General features: G+C 51.9%; 1 pseudogene; it reads right to left on the minus strand.

Annotated features, from left to right (window-relative positions):
- Positions 1-464: 464 nt before the first annotated feature.
- Positions 465-14,532, minus strand: part of LOC128946070 (nucleotide exchange factor SIL1-like) — a 216,388-nt pseudogene continuing 202,320 nt past the window's right edge.

Here is a 14,532-nt window from a genome sequence, read left to right on the forward strand (position 1 = left end):
TCACTCTGCACTTCTGATCCTGAATTTGAGTCTATCGAATGCATTTCTAAAGCCTCTGCACCTCTGAATGAGCAACACATCCCCTGCAAAGCCCCAAAACCCATAAATCAAAAAAGGGGCACCAGGAAAACCCATGGAGCCCACAGGATACCTCCTGTAGCCAGCGCTACACAGGATGCCCCAGCATAAGGAAGAGCAGGCTCCTTCCCCTGAACCTCAAATATTCTGCAGGTCAGTCTCCTCTGGATTCTGGCTGCTGACCCTTATTCCTGACCCCACATCTAATCAACACGCCTTTGATGTCAGAGGCACGTGTTCATGGGGCCCAAATCTCTCTCTAAAGACCACGGGAGCTGCTCAAATCAGCACCTTGCCATCCTGAGGCAGCCTAGAAGCAAGGATGAGGAAGGACAAAGGTGGTCACTGGGGTGCTTGTAACTGTACCCTCTGTTACATCTTCCCCCAGAGAGAGCTGTCAGTGGGACAGAAGGAGAATTATTCCTTCCTTGGACTTTGTAGAAACAGGGAGCCCAGGGAAACCAAGAAACAATCATAGATTTGACACCACATTACTTCTGGATGTGTCCAATGAGCAAGATAAGGACACACTGAGGAGAAGGGGAAACAGATGTTGCAAGGGCAAGGAAGGGGACAAGACAGTTTTGTGGTGTGTCACAACACAGCTTTTGGTCTCTGCTATCAGAAATAAACCAAGGGAGGTGGAGAGAAGCACAGAGCCCAGGTGAGGGCAGGTCTCACCTTGACAGGGCAGCTCCCAGGACAAAGGCAGTATGTTCCTTCAGCGAGGCCTCGCTGCTGTTCAGCCCCTCGATCACCAGCCGGAGCCCACCCATGGACAGGAAATCCTTGGCATTGTCCACCTGGGAGAGAGCAGCTTCCATCAGCACAAAGCCCCAGCCCCTGGAGAGCACCTCCCTTCACATCCACAGCATCCCTTCCCTCCTGCTTTGACCAGCAGGGAGTTTTATAAGGGATTAAAAATTCCGAGGGAATGGCTGTGGCTGAGCTTAGCACAGCCCTGCCCATGAGCAGAGATGTCACAGCTGCCCAGGCACAGTGTCCTTGTGTGAGGACATTGTCACACTCAGAAGGCATCACTGGAAACTCAAATACTTTGATTATAGCTATCAAAACTGCTCTTGACATGTACTTTGGCAATTCAGGTGGTGTCAAAAACTCAATATATCTGCTGATGTCAAAAAACTCCAGCTCTTTGCTCTCCCCTGAGCAAGCCTTTACTAGGGATCCAGGGAATTGCATGTTTTGCAAATGAAGTTAATTAATTGATGCTGTAATTGTAGCACCAGGAGTCAGAGATGTTTAGGAGCCTGTCAGCACCAACAGGGTGCAAAGGGGGCATGGGAGCGAGTAGCATGGGCAGTTCTGGGAGTTCTCCATGAGTTCCATCAACAACTTCCCATGGACAAGGAAGGAAAAAGCCAGTCCCAGCTTGGAGGGGTCATCCAGGAGCTTCCCCAGGGAGCAGCCCCACAATGACTTTTCTAAGCAAACAATAATGGATTAACTGCCAGTAGGGAAAACTTTGCACATTAGTGGGAATTCATCAGCCTCTGGCTCTAAGTGGATCAGGGGCTAGCCAGGCACAGTCCCAGCGGGCATCTGCTCTTGGAGAGGAGACCAGAAAAGGCTCTGGATGCTCATAGACAAAATTTAGAGAAACAGCACAAACTACTTCAAGTACAAAATTCAGTCCAAAGTCAAATTCAATGCATTTTGGTATTCAATGATTTTTTTTTTCAGTTTAAAAGAGGATCTGATGAATGCTCAGAACTGCCTGCACAGAAAAATCAGTTTCTGCCTGCACAGAAAAATCAGGTTTAGAAATTCAACATATCTCTCTGAAAGACAGGGACACAACAGCAATCGTTGGCTGATGGAAACAGAATATAAAAATGAGTTATCAGCAGGGCAAGCCGACCCCCTGATGAGGTGGAACAGGACCACAAGCCATGCAGGGCATGTGGGACCCTCTTCTAGTCAATGACTTCATGCTCAGTGTTATATGTATCTCAACCATGTACCTTCATCAAAATTGGCCCTAAGTCAGATATTTCAGGTACCCAGGAGAAGAAGCTTTGTGTCCTACAGGTCTGTCGTTACCAACCAAAGCAGGACCTGGGGAGCTCCAGCTCATCTCTGCTCCCCAGTGGGACAATACCCACCTGTCCCTCTGCAAAGCTGCTCTCTGCAGGTCTGCTGGGGCTGATTCAGGATTTGCAGCAGCTTTTGTATCCTTTCAGATGCTGTTCTTTTAACTGTCCCTATAAACCAGGCCTGCCAGAGCTCTCACTTTTCTGCAGACCCATCTTTATCTACAAAGAAATCTATGCAGCAAGGCAATTTCATCTGCCAGTGGGTCCTTTTATTGCTCAGCCTCTGTAAAAACTGGTTTAGTGCTGGAATCAGACATCAACTTCTGCATGAGAGGGAATATATGGACAGGCAGGAATTTGCATCCAGCAGCTGGAGTGGTAAAACCATCCCCTGCTGTAACCTCAGCAGCACCAGAGTCCTTTGTGCTGCCCCAGCATCAGTGAGACACCACAACAGCAGAATGTAAATTGTGCTGTTGTGCTGTAAAGCTTATTCTGAAGATGTGTTTATCTTTTTTAACCAGAGTCTGTTGTGAGAGCTCCAGTTCTAAAACTAACAAAATCCCCAAACTTAACAACTTGAAGGCATTAACCTCTCTGGGGAGCAGTGTATGCTGCAAGGCAGCAGCTTCTACCTCACTTCAGTCCACTGAAATCAGCACAGAAGAAAAACCAAAGATCAAAAGAGCTCTTGAGTAAAGTACACAGGCAAAGAAGGCGAGGGGAGGGATGGGAGAAGAGCAAATATGACAGCAGTTATTCAGGGAGCAGGTTTGAATTGGAGGAGAAAGAAAATAGGGAGGGAAGGTGAGAGAGAAAATGTTAGAAAAGAAGAGCGAGGGAAAGCAGCATGTCAACTGCACACGATGGAGAGGAAATTAGCAGAGAGAGATGGTGTAGCATGTCAGAGCAGAGGAGAGGGGAAGATAAGCAGAGTAAATAATTGAGAGAAAGAGCCTGCAATGCCTGAGAACGGGTCTTGGCTCCACACACTGCTGTGCAAGCACCGTGAATGCTGTTTATGAGTTACGCTCTGCCCTCTTCACATTTGCATTTGGGTTTTATGCGTTACAGATAACCCAGCAAGCCAAACCTTCCTACTCCTTCTCCAAGACGGGCTCCCGAACATGCCAAGCTGAATCATGGCTGAGGAGAAGCAAACCAGAGCTGGCAACCAAAAGCTGAGCAAAGTCAGAGCCCTTGGGCTGACTCTTCAAAGGCAGGAGAGAGCATCTCCCCAGGCTGGGCACCAGCCATGGCTCCCACGGCACGCTCCGAGACACGAGCTGCCCCGCACCACTGCTCCAGGGTGACCATGGCACAGAGCAGGGAGCAGCCTTTGCTTGCACGCCCTCCAGGGCATGGCATTTTCCACTCCACAGGGCATCCCATGTCCCGGAGACAGCAGCAGGATGGCCGGGAGCTGGACAGTTCTGAAAAGCCATGGCACGGCATGGTACTGCTCTGATGGAGGCTGGGGAAGGTGGGACTTGCAAAGTGGCCCTACACAAGTCCTTGGCCACCCACATCTGCAAGGATCCCCTGCTCCCACAGCAGGGCTGTGACTGGCTGCAGAGGAGTCCTGGCAGTTCAGCCCTTCCAGAGTTATGCGGCACCAGCGTCCTTTGGCTGCTGTTCAGTAATTACATTAAGCCACTGCTGCTAAAGTCAGTCCCAAGCAGAGATAATGCTCTGGACGCATTCAACTGACTGGAAGAAGAAAGAGGAGGAAAAGCCATGCTGGCTTAGAGACAAGTCATATTTCTTATCAGCTTCCTGCCTGACGAGAAGGTGCTGCCCAGCCATCTGCCCCGACAGCGCGGGCACAGAGCAGCGCTGTGATCGGCGCACAAAGGAGCCCCTGTGCTCCTGCCAGCCTCCTGCCATTCCCCCTCTCTGACCCCTTTGATGCTGCATGTGTTTCCCTTTGATGCTCCAGTCCCTGCTCCTCTGCCATTCTGAAATTGTTTGCCCCATCCTGTGCTGCAGGGATTTTCTGCTGGAATAGTCCAGATTGCTATGCTGGAATTCAAGGCATGCCAGGGCATTTGGGGGTTGCTTTTTAGCACAATGGCCTGATGCTCTGGCACCCTTAATCAGGCAAGATTAGCCCTGAGTACAAATATGAAGCTCTTTGGGTGCCCATTGTTCACAGTTATTCTCTGAGTCACACAAATGCAGTCAGTGACACAAAAGCAGGGAGAACAAACAGCAAGGAAGCCTCTGCATGCCCACAATGACAATTCAGAGTGGAAATTCAAGACAAAGAGCCCTGGAAATAACCCTTGTATCAGCTGGCACATGGACTCTCTCTCTCACAGCAGCAACACTTCAGCTGCCTGCCTCCAAATACCACATTTGGTTCAACAAGTGCTGTTCCAGTGAAAGGGCTTGCACTGGCACCTCCCAAGAGTTGTCCTATTCACCCTCTGAAATGACAAAGTGCCACTGGAAACTCACCCAGTGCACTCCAGACTCTCGCCAGTCACTGGGGAGGGAGAAGCCAAGTCCCTTCCCACACGGCAGAGCAGAGGCTGGATGCCCAGACACCCTCCCAGGGGTGGCACCAAGGCAGGCACCAAGCCCAGGGCAGCAGAGCTCTGTGCCTGCAGCTGCATCCAAGGGGAGGTAGGAATGTGTGAGCTGAAAGCAGAGCAAGAGAGATCAGAGAGAGGGGGGAAAAGTGTGAGCACAAACCCCAGGAAGCGAGATGCCAGGAAATATGTTCACCCTCACACAGAGCTAACTAGCACAGCGAGGCTCTGCTTGCCACTGCTTACTCACACCAAGACAAAATAGGGTGTTTTGGGCAGCTGTCACCTTTCTTGGTACAAAGACGTTCTCTGTGAACTGATATAAAGGCACCTACCATCAACCACGGCAGCTTTCCATGGAAGCAGAGAGAAAATAATTACTTTCTGAGCAACCACCACTCTACTTACCCAAAAATGGCAGCTAAAACGCCATTTTGAAACATTAAGGAGATAAAAAAGGAAAAAGAGAGGATAAGAAAACCAGCCTGAGAACAGACAACAAATCAGGCAACCACCAGGATACTGCTGGCTCCTGGCACAAGCGATGATTAATTCCAACCTGGATATAAAATAAGCCTGCACTAGTCCTCTGCTGTCTGGTATTGTCCCAGGATTATGGTAATTAAGCAATTTGTATTACCTGATACTGATAAGAAAAATAAAGCCCCGTTTATGACACCGTATCCCCTGGATTTTACACGGTAGTTACTGAGGCATTCTTGTTACCTGGTGAACATAATATTCGAGATCATAAAGCGCCACGACTTTCTCATCCAGCGTGGAGGCAGAGCTGTTGAATTTGCTGATTAATTTAACCATAATTTCATAATGTTTCTATCTTCATGTTCAGCTTTTCAAACTCCTCCTTCAGCTGCTCTAGGGGCTGGAACTTCTTCCTTACCTCTTCCTCTCCGGCCTTGGAAACAAAAGGAGGAAAAACCAGATGTGAGATAACAAGATAGGAGATGAAGAGAGACAAGACAGACACAGAAAGGAATGCCAGCCCCAAAATTCACAAAGGGAACCTGGCTGTCTGTGCCAATGGATTTATTGCTCTACATCAGAGGTGCAGGGGCAGGGTCCTTCTGTGAAGCCCAGGAACCCAGTTAGCTGTGATATACCCACAATATGAGAGAACAGTAGAGCTCTGTGCACCACTTCTACATCTCTACAGCATTTGTGCACTATTTCTACATCCCATTTCCATCCAATTCAACATCAAGCCCACAGGCAGCAGTACTGCTGTTCTCTGCTTGCCTGCAAGTGGATCTTCTCAAAACCTGGCTGCAAAAAGCCCTGAGGCACCTCCCTGATCTTACAGCTGAACCTCTCTGGAACTGGACATGAGGCTGGAGAGCTCCAGAGGTCCCATCCAGCCCAAAGTGCCCAGTGACTCCAACAAGTTCTCAGACACAAACAAAGATGCTTTTGCCTTTCCAAGCGTTGAGCAAATTCCTGGAAGGGTCTATCTCCTAGGGAGAGGTGTGAGGACAGAAGCTGTCAGAAAGGGAGGCAGAAGGAGCAGTGATAAGCTGGGGGCAGCTGACGTGCTGTGCCATGGGGCTTGGCCAGCACACAGCCTGTCCTGAGCTCATCTCCCTCGCAGTAACAGCACCCCAAGGGCTGCCCTGAACAGAGCTGACATAAAACATGTGGTGAGGAGGAAAGGCTCTGTCAGAGATCTTAGAGAGCCCCAGAGGTGCAGGAACATCAGCACTGGTGGCACTGGGGACAGAGCCTGCTGCTGCAGGGGACAGAAGCAGCAGAGAGGCCATGCTGGAGCTGGGCTGCCCCAAGGACAGGAGAAAGGCAGAAAGCCCCTTTTGGAAGGCATTTGTCACAAATGCCAAGATGTGTTTTTATGCGGAGTGAGCCTCAGCTGGAGGGTTTGCACTGTCCTGCTCCCCATGAGGGATCAGAGAGGGCTGAAGGAAAACCAAGTGAGCAATGGAGGTGAAAGCTGTGTCAATGGAATGATAAATTACCTAAGGTACCACACGCAACCCATCCCTCCCCGAGCTGCCTCTGCCGGAGCACAGAGAGGCTCGGTGTAACTCCATTTCCTCTGACACTGAGCCTCCAGGGATGGATTTGCTCTCTGCAGGAGTGACCGCAAATGGAATACTTTAGGTCCATTAGATGTAGCTGCTTTTAGCCCAGTTGCTGGGACAAAAGCTATTCTAACAGGGGATTTTAAAATATGGCTTATTTTCACCTAATAGAGTATCACTAATTTTTGCATTTCAATGATCCTCATTTCCAGCAGCCCTTTTCAGCAGCCCTGCAATCAATCAGCAATGCTGCTACGGAAATAATGTCCTGCAAATGAAATCATGCCGTGCTGCCACATAAGGGAAGAAAAAGCCTTTCTGTGACACCAGAACTTTAGAGCCTTGACTCCTCTTTCAGTTTTTGTTTGAGTGAGCCAAGACCAAGGCAGCAGGAGGAGAGAGGGTTAAAGAAATACTTCTGAGGGGGAGAAGGGAAAGAGGCTCTGATGTACCTGATGAGTCACACATCTTCCCACCTATTTACTTCGGGTTGTGGGTTGTTTTGTAACTAAATGGACAACTCTGAGCTTGGGTAAGGAAACGTCAGCCCCTGCTTCACCATGGCCACTTGGGTTTTGCTATCCAGAGCACAAGGTTGGAAACCCAAAGCAAGGAGAGTAAAGGGAAATACCCTCTGTAAATACCGTCAGCTGCAATCCAGTTCCCTTTGGGGTCTGCAGACATTTTTGTGAATTGAGCTGCAGTGAAACAGATAAATTACATTGTTCAGAGCAGCTGTGGCTGCCCCTGGATCCCTGGAAATGTCGAAGGCCAGCTTGAATGGGGCTTGGAGCAACCTGAGATAGTGGAAGGTGTCCCTGCCCATGGCAGGGGTGGGACTGGATCAGCTTTAAGGTCGTATCCAACCCAAACCACTCACAGAATCTTCGAGTCATACAGAAAAGTCAGGGAACAATATCACTAACAGATTAATACAGGTATTTCAGGTCCATATTCACCACAAAATTAGTTTGCACAGTGTTTTCCAAGCAATCATTTTAACCATTGTGTTTCAGCAGAGTGTAACAGGGTGTTTTCAGATCCCTGCAATGTGCATTGCTTTAGAAATGGGAAACTCACCTTCCTTTCTGCCTTCTCACTTTCCTTCATTTTAGCCAAGGCCTTTTTAAGCTCCTCAGATGTGAATGAATTTGCATCGAGATCAACCTTGCCCAGCCTTGCAGAAGAAACAAAACAAACAAGAACATGTAATGAGTGAAAAACGGCCTCAATTCTATTTTCACTGTGACATTCTAGCAATGGCTAATGGCAGGAGGAAAGGAATGAAAAAACCAACCATACTCAAGCAAAGATTAGTCTGAGTGCTGGATTCTGTGTCAGGCTCACAGACACCTCCCCCTGACAATATAGGGCTCTGCTGACCCAAATTCTCAGATCCCACCACAATAAAAACAGCTGATGAATTGATACCTCAGAATTTCATGCTGCAATTGAGGAACCACCCCAGTGCCACTATATAACTGTAGAGGGCCTACAAGCTTCAACTTGCAGATTTCAGCTTATGAACATTGTACAGACAGTCACAGGAGACATCAGCACCTTTCCAGTGAGGGAAGGGACTACAGAGAAGTGGGAGAGGACTCTTGGTCAGGAACTTTAGTGACAGGACAATGAGGAATGGGATCAAACTGCAAGAGATGGAAGAGATTTGATGATGGGAAGAAGTTCTTTACTCTCAGGGTGCTTGTCCCTGACACAGGGACCAGTGCAGAGAGGCTGTGGATGCCCTATCCCCAGCAACATCCAAGGCCAGGTGGGACAGGGGCCGCAGCAACCTGCTCTCCTGGGAGGTTGCTCAGCTTGGAACCAGAGGATCTTCAGGGTCCCTTCCAAGCAAAACCATTCAAGGATTTGATCATTCTGCCATCCCCATCTCCCACTGCGCAGCGGCCCTGAAACTTCAGTGACATCACAGCTCCCAGAGGGTTCCAGGTGGAACGTCCAGGTCCTGGAAACGAGCACAGCAGACACTTTACCGGCTGCCAAGGGTCAGTTGCTGCTCACCCTGCGCTCTGACCCTCAGCACTGAGCGGCTGCTGCTGCCTGGGCTTTCCCTGCCGCCTGATCTGGAGCGCCAATCCCAGCAGGATGTGCTCTGCTGTGCCCATGGAGGTACAGTGCCATGCCAGGCAGGGGGCACCAGGCTTGGGCAGGCTGCAGCCATGTGGGAATGGATGGTGTGGGACAGGAAGCCCACTGGGAGATTGTGCTGCCCCTTGCAGGCTGACAGAGACACCGTGGAGGACAAGGATGTGGACCTGGGCCTGGATGAGGAAGAAATGATGGAGGTGGACTGCTCCTCTACTTCCATATCCTCCCCTGTTGAGGACATGCAAGTAGAGGAGGACGACAACATCTACAAGATGGAGGTGGATGAGGAGGACGACATCGAGGACATGGAAGTTGATGAGGAGGATGAGGAGGAGCCCATGGTCCTTGGATGAAGATGCAGCCCCACAGGTAAGATAGGCAGATGCTTCCCACGCCCTGCCCACACACACACAGGGTCCCCTGACGCCAGGCTGAGGCTGGGCTGGATGGCCCCGCTCAGGGACACGGTGCCTGCAGGGGGCCTGGATTGTGCTGCCACAAGCACCAGCCCCGGCCTGCCCTGTGCCTGCCTGGGGCCACGCCAGCCCTGCCAGCCCCGGCCCAGCCCTTGGGGCCCAGCTCCCAGCCCTGCTGGGCCCAGTGCTGCCAGCTGAGTCCAGCTCGGCTGCTTCCTTTCTTCCAGGACTCATGCACATTATGGCACAGATATCACACCTTTGTAAATACGTTTGAAGTTTAGACGTTCCTTGTAAATATGTTTACTACGTTAGAAGTTCTCTGTAAATACGTTTTGAAGATTGTTAGCCCATCGGATGCCATGTCAATATGTTCTGTACATTGTTGTTGTTGTTGTTTTAACAATTGCTATAACGACACATGTTCTGTAAATCCTAGATTTGCCGACCTTCGGCAAATAAACACTGTTTCTTTTGAAAACATGACATCTCTTGGCCATTCCTTTGGGCACAGGCAGCCTTTGCACACTTGTGGGTTCCACTTGTTCCGCGTTCCCCGGGCTGGAGGTCCATGCAGGTGCTGGCATGGCCACCCTGGGGCTGGGGGTCCCTGTGCACAGGGGCTCCCACTGACACCACTCCTGGCACTGGGCACTGCTGCTCTTCCTGGCCTGCACCACAGCGCTGTCCCCAAGAGCTCAGCTCTCACCAGCTCTCACACAGGGGGCTCTCCCAGCACTGGCCCCGGCAGCCATGCCACCAAAGCACGCAGCAAACCTTCAGCCACCATTCCTGCTGCAGCCACAGGCACTCCTGGGCCCAGAGCCGCCAGCAGGTCACAGCCATGCAAAATCCACCTGCACGCTCTCAAGGCCACCACAGCCTTGGCAACTGGGGCACCTGCATCTGGGCTGCTGCAGGGGCTGATCTTTAAGGCTTGCTGCCTCTATAGGCCCTGGGCTCTGCTTCCCAGCCTGCTCTGCACTGCCCTGAGCCCGCATTGTTCCAGAGACAAAAGCCAAGCCAGGGCATCCTCACCCTGCCCGCATTCCTGCTGCTGGCAGTGGCCACTGGCCCCTGGGCCCCACTCGGGTGACAGCTGCAGGGACAGGGCAGCCTGTGCTGGGCAGGGGGCTCGGGGCTTTGTGCCCTGGGGCGGCTGCTGCTGCTGCTGCTGCTGCTGCTGGGGCCATGGGCCCAACAGGGCTCTGAGCTCAGCCCCTGCCTGGGCAGCTGCCCCCAAAGCCCCACACTCCCTGAGCATCCCCATCACACCTGCCAGGGGAAAATCCCACGGGCTTCAGGAAAGAAGTTCCCCATAGTGACTAAACCAAGGGGTCCAAAGGGGAAAGTCAGCACCAGCTGATGTTTACAGAATCTTTAAAAAGGTGGCTGCAGGGCAGGTGAGATCTCCAGGGCGTCTGGCAGGGCCTGCTCTGCACGTGAGCCTGTGGGGCTGCTCCAAGTGGGACACAGCACCGGGATCAGGCCAGCCCTCTGCCCCTCACAGCTGATCCCAAGGAGCAAGCTAAGAAAGCATTTCCAGACCACTTCCTGCAGATATTGCAAAGGACTACATGTCATTCAAGGAAGTCACCTTGCACATTTAGTTTTGGTGTCGTAGCATGAGAAGCCATGAAGGTGCCTCTGAATGTGCACTCAGGGCACTTCCACTGCCATCCCAAAGGGAACACAAGGAACGGCTTCTGCTTTCAGCACTGCTGAGTCCCTGACCCAGCAAAGAATTCTCAGGAAGATGCAGGAACAAAGTTCACCAGTGAACCTGGCCTCTAACAAAAGGCATGAATCCTGTTTCCCACCCAAACCAATGCCTTGCGTTATTCTAAATTTTCTGTCTTCTCTCATCTCTCGTGTCACTTTCCCCATTTTCTCTGAGTGGGAACTTGGCTTCCCTGTCCTGTCTGCAGGTCCAGCCACACGTGTGACCTTGCAGGAACAGCCTGACCCACAGGGAAGTGGGAGAGGACCCTTGGTCAGGAACTGTTGAGACAGGATAAGGGGGAATGGGATCAAACTGCAAGAGATGGAAGAGATTTGATGATGGGAAGAAGTTCTTTACTCTCAGGGTGCTTGTCCCTGACACAGGGACCAGTGCAGAGAGGCTGTGGATGCCCCACCCCCAGCAACATCCAAGGCCAGGGGGACAGGGGCCGCAGCAACCTGCTGTGCTGGGAGCTTGCTCAGTTTGGAACCACATCATCTTGAGGGTCCCTTCCAAGCAAAACCATTCAAGGATTTGATCATTTTGCCATCCCCATCTCCCACTGCACAGCAACCCTGAAACTTCAGTGACATCACAGCTCCCAGAGGGTTCCAGGTGGAAGGTCCAGGACCTGGAAACGAGCACAGCAGACACTTCACCGGCTGTCAAGGGACAGGTGCAGTTGGCTCTGCGCTCTGACCCTCAGCACTGAGGTGCTGCTGCTGCCTGGGCTTTTCCTGCTGCCTGCTCTGGAGCGCCAATCCCAGCAGGACGTGCTCTGCTGTCCCCGTGGAGGTACAGTGCCATGCCAGGCAGGGGGCACCCAGCTTGGGCAGGCTGCAGCCATGTGGGAATGGATGGTGTGGGACAGGAAGCCCACTGGGAGATTGTGCTGCCCCTTGCAGGCTGACAGAGAAACTGTGGAGGTGATGGATGTGGACCAGGGGCTGGAAGAGGATGACATGAGGGAGGTGGACTCCTCCTCTACTTCCATATCCTCCACTGTTGAGGACATGGAAGTAGACGAGGAGGACAACATTGAAGAGATGGAGGTGGATGCAGAGGATGACACCGAGGAGGTGGAAGTTGATGAGGAGGATGAGGAGGAGCCCATGGTCCTTGGATGAAGATGCAGCCCCATAGGTAAGACAGGCAGATGCTTCCCACACTCTGCCCACACACACACTGGGTCCCCTGACGCCAGGCTGGGGCTGGGCTGGATGGCCCCGCTCAGGGACACGGTGCCTGCAGGGGGCCTGGATTGTGCTGCCACAAGCACCAGCCCCGGCCTGCCCTGCGCTTGCCTGGGGCCACGCCAGACCTGCCAGCCCCAGCCCAGCCCCTGGGGCCCAGCTCCCAGCCCTGCTGGGCCCAGTGCTGCCAGCTGAGTCCAGCTCTGCTGCTTCCTTTCTTCCAGGGCTCATGCACATCATGGCATAGATCCGATGCCTTTGTAAATACATTTGAAAGTTTAGAAGTTCCTTGTAAATATGTTCGCTACTTTGCAATTTTCCTGTAAATATGTTCACTACGTTCAAAGTTTTCTGTAAATATGTTTTGAAGATTGTTAGTCTATCGGATCCCATGTAAATATATTCTGTACATTGTTGTTGTTGTTGTTATAACAATTGTTATAATGACACATTTTCTGTAAATCCTAGATTTGCCAATCTTCGGCAAATAAATACTGTTTCTTTTCAAAACCTGACTTCTCTTGGCCATTCCTTTGGGCACAGGCAGCCTTTGCACACTTGTGGGTTTCACTTTTTCCGTGTTTCGTGGGCTGGAGGTCCCTGGGGGTGCTCGCATAGCCACCCTGGGGCTGGGGGTCCCTGTGCACAGGGGTTCCTACTGACACCACTCCTGGCACTGGGCACTGCTGCTCTTCCTGGCCTGCACCACAGCGCTGTCCCCAAGAGCTCAGCTCTCACCAGCTCTCACACAGGGGGCTCTCCCAGCACTGGCCCCGGCAGCCATGCCACCAAAGCAGCCAGCAAACCTTCAGCCACCCTTCCTGCTGCAGCCACAGGCACTCCTGGGCCCAGAGCCGCCAGCAGGCCACAGCCATGCAAAATCCACCTGCAAGCTCTCAAGGCCCCCACAGCCTTGGCAACTGGGCCACCTGCATCTGGGCTACTGCAGGGACCAATCTTTACGCCTTGCAGACTCCAAAGGCCCTGGTCTCTTCTTCCCAGCCTGCCCTGCACTGCCCTGAGCCCACATTGTTCCAGAGACAAAAGCCAAGCCAGGACATCCTCACCCTGCCCGCATTCCTGCTGCTGCCAGCGGCCACTGGCCCGTGGGCCCCACTCGGGTGACAGCTGCAGGGACAGGGCAGCCTGTGCTGGGCAGGTGGCACGGGGCTTTGGGCCCTGGAGCTGTTGCTGCTGCTGCTGCTGCTGGGGGCCATGGGCCCAACAGGGCCCCAAGCTCAGCCCCTGCCTGGGCAGCTGCCCCCAAAGCCCCACACTCCCTGAGCATCCCCATCACACCTGCCAGGGGGAAATTACAAGGGCTTCAGGAAAGAAATTCCCCATAGTGACTAAACCAAGGGGTCCAAGGGGAAAGACAGTACCAGCTGATGTTTCCCCACCTTACAAAGGTGGCTGCAGAGCAGGTGAGATCTCCAGGCCATCTGGCAGGGCCTGCTCTGCACATGAGCCTTTGGCGCTGCTCCCCGTGGGACACAGCACCTGGCTCAGGCCAGCCCTCTGCCCCTCACAGCTGATCCCAAGGAGCAAGCTCAGAAAGCAGTTTCAGACCACTGCCTGCAGATATATCAAAGGACTACATGTCATTCTAGGAAGCCACCTTGCACATTTAGTTTTGGTGTCGTGGCATGAGAAGCCATGAAGGTGCCTCTGAATGTGCACTCAGGGCACTTTCACTGCTGTCCCAAAGGGAACACAAAGGACAGGCTTCTGCTTTCAGCACTGCTGAGCTCCTCACTTCAGTGATATCTCAGTAGGATGCAAGGTTGTGGAGGCCCAGGGGCCTATTACAGGAATTATAATACCGTACGACAAAAATGCCAAATTATAATAAAGTGAGCCAGTCCTTTGAATGCAATGTTTTATCAGTTTTACCAGGGCTTACTGAATGCAGCATTGGCACCCCAAGCAGCAACAGGGCCGGCTCAGCTGGTGAAGCCCAGGGGATATTTTGAAATATCTGCATCCAGCATCACCAGAGCAGTAAATGGGGGAAGAGCCACCTGCAGTGCAGGATCCTTGGGTGATTTTTTAGTCCTGTGGGTGGGCCACCCTTTACATCAGGGCCACTCTGGGTAACAAATTATCCAAAGCTGAGAGGGACATATATGTTGGAGTTAGGGAGGTTCTCCTTTCAGAGTGGAAGACTTTTACGAACCGAAGGTGGATGTCATTTGTTCATTGGCTGTTTACGGAGTTCCCAGACATTTCTGTGTATTCTTTTTGTCTTATATCATTCTGAGACTGAGTTAGGGAAAGTCTCTAGTTTTATAAAACTCAGGTAGTGATAAGAGTCGCAAATTTTTTTCCCAATTTTTCATATGATTTCTGGAGTTTTCTCAAGGGTTCA

Source organism: Melozone crissalis, unplaced genomic scaffold (genome assembly GCF_028551555.1).
Source record: "Melozone crissalis strain CALT ecotype California unplaced genomic scaffold, PUWL_Pcris_2 ptg000073l_1, whole genome shotgun sequence".
NCBI classification, from domain to species: Eukaryota; Metazoa; Chordata; class Aves; order Passeriformes; family Passerellidae; genus Melozone; species Melozone crissalis.